The 6,678-nt window shown below is 38.3% G+C and overlaps 1 non-coding gene across 1 annotated transcript; it reads right to left on the reverse strand.

The window, feature by feature from the left end:
- Positions 1–5,378: 5,378 nt before the first annotated feature.
- LOC131154733 (small nucleolar RNA R71) lies at positions 5,379–5,482 on the reverse strand. The gene has a single exon (XR_009136644.1). It is a non-coding gene; the product is annotated as a small nucleolar RNA R71 (small nucleolar RNA).
- Positions 5,483–6,678: the final 1,196 nt, after the last annotated feature.

Raw genomic sequence — 6,678 nt, forward strand, 5'->3', positions numbered from 1 at the left:
TTTTAAAATAAGGAGTTTTTGATAGAGAAAAATGCACCTCAATGCGGATGTAGAAAAATAGACAGCATTTGGAAAATTCTCTTTTTGGTACTTTTCATTCCAAAAATGATTCTAACCTTTTTGAAATAATTTTTGACCTTATAAAAATATTTTCCAAGTATGTTCAAAGTTATCTAGGTCCAATAAATTAACCTAAGAACTTCATGCATCATATTGAAATTTTTTGAAGTACTTACATGAAATTTCCTAGACTCTTTCGAATTTTCAATTCTTGAATTCCTTGAGGTCTTTATGCTTGCTTCATCTTTATTTGAGCTTTCCATGTTAATCACTTGGACTTTCATTCTTGAAGCTTTTTCTTTAATATCAATGCTCTCATGATCTTCAAGTTTTAATCCATGCCTCAAGCTTTGATATAATCATCTTTCTTTGAAATATAAGCTTTCATGAATTCTTTAACCTTGCATTCATCATTGAGTCCTGAAAATACATCACTTAATCAAAGCATGTTAAGTTCTATTTGTTTATTAGCATAAAAACAAGATGTTAAGCCTTGTAAGGCCAACATAATGGGTATTTAGAATTGACTGTATTTACATATTTCATATGATATAATTCGAAGCTCAAACATACCCTAAATAGACCTTAGGACTCATGCATTTCATGAAAGATATATTTGTATTAGTTCTAGGTTGAATGGATTTTAGAGGCAAAATTTAGAGACCTCATCGATGAACCACAAGGCCTCATCACCAAATGCATGAAGGTCACTTGGCGATGAACAACTTGTTCTCGTTGATGAAAAAATACCGAGAGCCCAAAAAGTTCAGACAAGTCTCTCGTCGACGAACTCAGGTTCTCGTCAACGAATGGGTGTTGTACACTCATCGACGAATGAGTGCTCTCGTCGACAAAGGTCACGGTGCAGAACTATGTTTCAGTGTGGATAGAGATGTAAATATGATATTTTAAATGATCCAATGGCCAGAAATTGTTTAGATGATGAGACTCCTTTACACTAACCCTAAGCCCTAAAAGAACAACTTTTTGCATACTATTGAGAGTTTTGAACTTTTTGTCTACATTTTGAGAGCCTTGAACATATTATTGAACTTGTGCCTGCACTCCAAAGATTTTACATCTAGTCTTGGGCATTTGTTATGTTGATTAAAAGGCATTCACGCTCATCTTCATCTAATCTAGGTTTGATTTTGAGGTTTGGAAAAATATTTCATTGAGTATTCAATCTGTTAATAAACGATATTCTTCTCCCTTAGTTGTATATATAGAAATATTCTTGGGAGCAATACACCTATTTTCCTTTAGTTATTTATTTGAAAAATCTTTTGGGAATAGCGCACCAAAGATTGAATCCTTGTGATATTCAAAGTTACATCTTTAAACAAAGAGTTTTGCATTATTGGTGCAAAAAGTACTTGAAAAACTATTGTTTTTTTTTTTATAAATATTTATAATATAAAAAAACATATCTTTATTCAAAGGTTTAATCTTATAAGTTATTTGATGCAAGAACTTAGATCTGCATATTATTCAAGACTATTCTTTTAAAGATCCTATTTGTTATTCTTGCATAAAGTGATTTGAAATCAAACCCTAAGATCTCCAAAGCATTTATCTATAAAATTATTTTTTTGGAGATATTGATTAATGGGTAGATTTAGGAAGCATCTCATTCTACATATAAAGATCATATCTTTGCATACCCGTTGAGCTTCATGTTTTATCGTATAATTAGGTACTAGGAATTCTATTGTACTCACTAGGTTCGTTAGAAGCATTTTGAGTTTTGCAGAAATTGTAATCTTTATATTGTATTCATGGTTCAGGTTGTGAACCGGGGTTGAGGAGGTAGCTACGCCTCTTGTAAGTAGTAGACTATAAGGGAAGCTCCGTCCCAGTTAAAGGAGCAGGGATTAGTTGAATCCTTGAGTGGGTTGCTCAAGGCGAAGACGTAGGCCAGGTTGGCTGAACCTTGTAAAATCGTGTTTGCATCTCTTTTACCCTTAAGTCCTTTTAATTTCCATGTAAATTTATTTATATGAATATAGTGAATGTTTTGAATATTTAGTAGGTTTGCAAAGTAATTGGGTAAACTTGATTGATTGACAAAATTACACATTAACTTGATTAATTATGAAACATTGAGATAGTAGTAAAGTAGATTGCAAGTTTGTTATTGAAAGTTTTCAAAATTAGAACTCGAAGGACATAATTTTTATAATACCCAATTCACCCCCCTCTTAGGATAACACCAGAATTCACAAACGCACATTTCGTGTTCTATTAATGTAGGTAATTTTTTAGGAATTAAAATGAAATTAAAATGTAACTAATATAAGCCATGCTTAGCCATGGGCATGCATGTGACGAAGATGGGCCATGCAAGGAAGGTTACGTGGGCTGCCAACATGGAAGCCATACACGTGTGAAATTAGCTGAAGGTCGTATGAAGAGAAGGCCGTGTAGGTGAAGGAGCTTGTTGGCCATTCCATTCATGCATTTAATGAGCTGAAGCCTAAAAGAGAGAAGCCGCATGCATGTAAGTGGCTTGCATAAGCCATGCATGCATGTAGTAAATTGAAGAGGGAGGGGTCCATGCATGAATGCAAAGGACGAAATGTGCACAACACAAGAAAGAAGGGAGTTGGAGCACATTTAGTAAGGGCTATGCAACATTATTGAAGCTAGGCCATGTGCATTGAAGGAGCATAGGCGCTAGCCGTGTGAGACAAGAAGAGGCCTATGCAAAATGCATGGGCCATGCATGCAATTAAGGGCCTGCTATGCGTTGGACTACAGCATACAAAAGGAGAATTGAAAGGAAGCCATGGGCTATGCATGTGATGTGCATACAACATACAAAAGGAGAATTGAAAGGAAGCTATGGGCTATGCATGTGATGTGCATGAGCCATGCACATGGAGGCTGTAGGGCTGTCAAGGGGGGCATGTGGCTGGGGCTTTAGGTTTCTTTTTATATAAAAAGGAAGCCTAGGCTAGGGTCTGGGTGGTGCCTTTTGAGAGGGCTTTTGTAGGGTAGCTGAGGAGTCCCTGAAATGCATGATTTTAGACTCTAATCTTCCTTTGCTTATCCTTACTTTATTATTTATTTACCCATTGTTATCATTGTTCGGAGCTATGCAAGGTTTGTTGGTCTTTTAAGGAAATACAGGTTAAAAACATGGATTTAGAAATACGAGAAGCTAAAGGAGTATCTGGAGTACACAAAGCTCTAAGTCAGATGTTTAACCAAACTCCCAAAGCTTTAGATCATCGCAGGAAAGGAAGTCTTTGCTCGACCAAGTGGTGCGACCTAAAACAAAAAGGGCGACCTAGTTTTACATTGTAGACTCTGAAGTTCAGATTGAGATCAAAATTCTAGAAGGGTCAACCAAGTGATTGACCATGTGACCCTCAAGGGAGACTAAGGCGAGATGCTGAACTCTCCTGAGTCAAGAAATACCGAGAGCATCGACCAAGTGGTCGACCAAAAGACCTTGAGGGGTGACTATATCGAGTTCCTGAGATTTCCTGAAGATCGAGATCCTGCAAGTCTCAACCACCAACTCAACCAACAAGACCCTGAAGTGCGACTTAGTTGAAGACACTGAAGATTCAAATTCCTGATTTCCCATGAGTCTCGATTAGGGCGTGCACAAGGGAAGCATGGGAATGACTAGGTTGATGACAACGATCTTTTGTGCAAGATTTGCTGCAAACTTTCCTAAACTGAAAACCAAACCTTGTAAACCCTAGAGTCTATAAATAATAGCTTCGACAATGTGCTATGGGTTCCTCGTTGGCATTTTTTAGGTTAGTGATAGGCCTAAAACACCATTAAGAGCTATCGCTCTATTGTAGGGACATTCGTTTGTGAGAGACAACTCGAATAACAAGAAGTGATTTTTATTTTCTTTGTTAGATTAGATGATCATTTAGTTGTATAGATAGTCGTTAGTGATAAACGATTCAAATACAAGGCTTGATCTTTTTACTTGATTTCTTTTTACGGCTTTTATTTACATGCTTTCAATTTACAGCTTTTGATTTATTGCTTGGTTATGATGAAAGGCTATTTGTAAGGATAAGCGCTACAACAGTTTCAGTTAGGTAGAAGTAGTTGACTATGGATCCATGGAGGTGATTGCTTGATTGTTGAGATAGGGTATACTCTAGTTCTCGACTGTGCTTTAGTCGGTTGGTGCACCCTTGCTACTCTGTGCCTTCGACTGACACTCTCCCACTTTGGCATGAGAATTTCAGGTTAGTACTCTTAGGTATGTCTGATTGAACGTAGTCAAAGACATGTCTAGTGCCTGATTCAGTTCCAAGCATCGCTTTGTAGCAGTAGGGTACTTTAGATTCAGTTCCAAGCATCGCTTTGTAGCAGTAGGGTACTTTAGCTTTTATTTGCTTTCCTATAGTCGATAGAGACACACTCATTGCAAAAATACCACCTTTTTCACTTTTCTTTTACACGTGGCATTAATAAACTAATTGAGAAAAGGTTTACAACTGCATGACTTTGTATCTATGGATCGACACCCGACTTCCCCACTTTCTACTGAACTTGGGATTGTTAAGTAGTATAAATATTATTTTTGGTAGTTAAGGACAGAAGCCTTGGCGAGCCTACCAAATTTTTGCGCTATTGCCAGGGACTAGGGTACAGTTGTTAGCCAATTTCTCATTTAGTATATTGTTTCTTTGTTTGAATATATTTTTGTTTTTCATTTCCTTTGGTTTATCTATTGAAGTCTTGAATCTCTATGCTTAAATTTGTGTATATTTGGTTTGCGTTCTCTGGACCCTGAGATAGTTCCTATTGACCTCGATATTGATAAATCTTGTAGGTCCCTTAGGAAGCCAACCTCGAATTCCGAGTTTGCTAAGTTGTTTAAGCCAAAAGTCATGGCCGAACAAAACCCACCAGTTCCGGTTGATCAAATCTTGGAACACCAAGTTCCCCACCTACCTGTGGTGGGAGGGAAACCTTTTCGGTCTCTTAGGGACTACTTTGTACCTAATGCATACACTTCACCATCTTGCATCCAGTTACCAGATGTTCAAGATGCGCAATTCAAGATAAAGACTTCTATCATCTCGATGCTACCCACTTTTTATAGGAACTCCACTAAAAATCCTTACCAGAGTCTGGATTAATTCTTGGAAATTTACTCCACCATTTGTATACCTAATTTTAGTGATGATGCCCTCCATCTTAGGCTTTTTCCATTTTCTCTTAAGGATAAGGCCAAATATTGGTTGATGTCCTTAGAGCTGAACTCGGTGGCCAACTGGGTCACCATGCAACATGAATTCCTAAAGAAGTACTTCCCAATTGGGAAGACGAACTAGATTCGGAGAGCCATTACGAGTTTTTCACAGATGGATGGGGAGCTTTTCTTTGAGACATGGGAGCATTTTAAGGACTTACTATGTCAATGCCCACATCATCAGGTCCCTAAGTGGCATCTGGTCCAAACCTTTTATAAAGCATTAGCCGAAAGATATAGGTCAATGGTGGATGCATCATGTGGGGGTACTTTCCTCACTAAACATGTGAATGAGGCTTGGGTTCTCTTTAAGAACCTCGTTGAAAACTCTTAACACCATGTTAAAGCTGCTCATAGGCCCTCCAACCTTTCTTCTTCCAGGCCTAAAGAAGCTTTCGAGCTGGTTGTAGGCCAAGACCTCGCTCCTACCCTGCACACCATAGCTTAAAAGCTTGATTGATTCTTGTCCCGAGGACAACAACTGCAATCCATGGCATGTGCAGAGGTGTGTGCCATTTGTGCTGATCCTTCTTACTTACGCTCTAATTTCTATTGAAGGGCAAAAACTCTGAGGTTTCAAGCCCAAATACCTTAACAAAACCCTAATGTTTCACCTCCTCGCCCATATCAAAATTTTCAAAATTCTCCCACTTCTTCCCATAGACACTCACCGTTTCAACAATCATCTCCTCAACAACCTAAATATGATTCTTTTTAGGAGACGGTGTTGAAAACCTTATAGGGCATTGAAGCCGATCACCAAGTAAATCGGAAATTACTCCATTCTCACTCTCAATTTATAGCTAATATGGAAGTCACTATAGGGCAACTAACTATCTCATTGAGTAGGAGAGATGAAGATGAGTTGCCAAGTCAGCCTCAAGCAAAACCCAAGGGTCAATGCGGAGTAGAGTGTGAGATCACAGTAGAACCTTCATCGTACAAAGCACATGCCCAGGCTATAACCACTCTTTAGAGTGGTAAGGAGATAAAAAACAAGGTTGGGGAGAAAATAAATAAAGAAAAGGGTAAAGAGAACAAGAGGGATGAGCCTGCAGAATAATTATGTGTCCCCCCTTTTCCTAATTCGGTAAGGGACACCGAGACACCTACCCTTCCAAGGCATGAAACACTTCCCCATCATATTCCTACAGTTCCTTACCTTGCAGCTCTCCAAGCACCCTTTAAATCTAAAAAGGAGACCACTATTGAGTCCATCATGGACACATTTAGACAAGTCTTGTCAACATCCCTCTCCTAGATGCCGTCAAGCAAATACCTATATATGCCAAATTCCTCAAGGACTTGTGTATGCAGAAGTGAAAATCAAGGGTGCATATGAACGAACAAGTATGGCTAGCTGAGCATGTGAGCTCAATAGT

The sequence above is a fragment of the Malania oleifera genome, chromosome 4 (assembly GCF_029873635.1).
Source record: "Malania oleifera isolate guangnan ecotype guangnan chromosome 4, ASM2987363v1, whole genome shotgun sequence".
In the NCBI taxonomy this organism is placed as follows: domain Eukaryota; kingdom Viridiplantae; phylum Streptophyta; class Magnoliopsida; order Santalales; family Ximeniaceae; genus Malania; species Malania oleifera.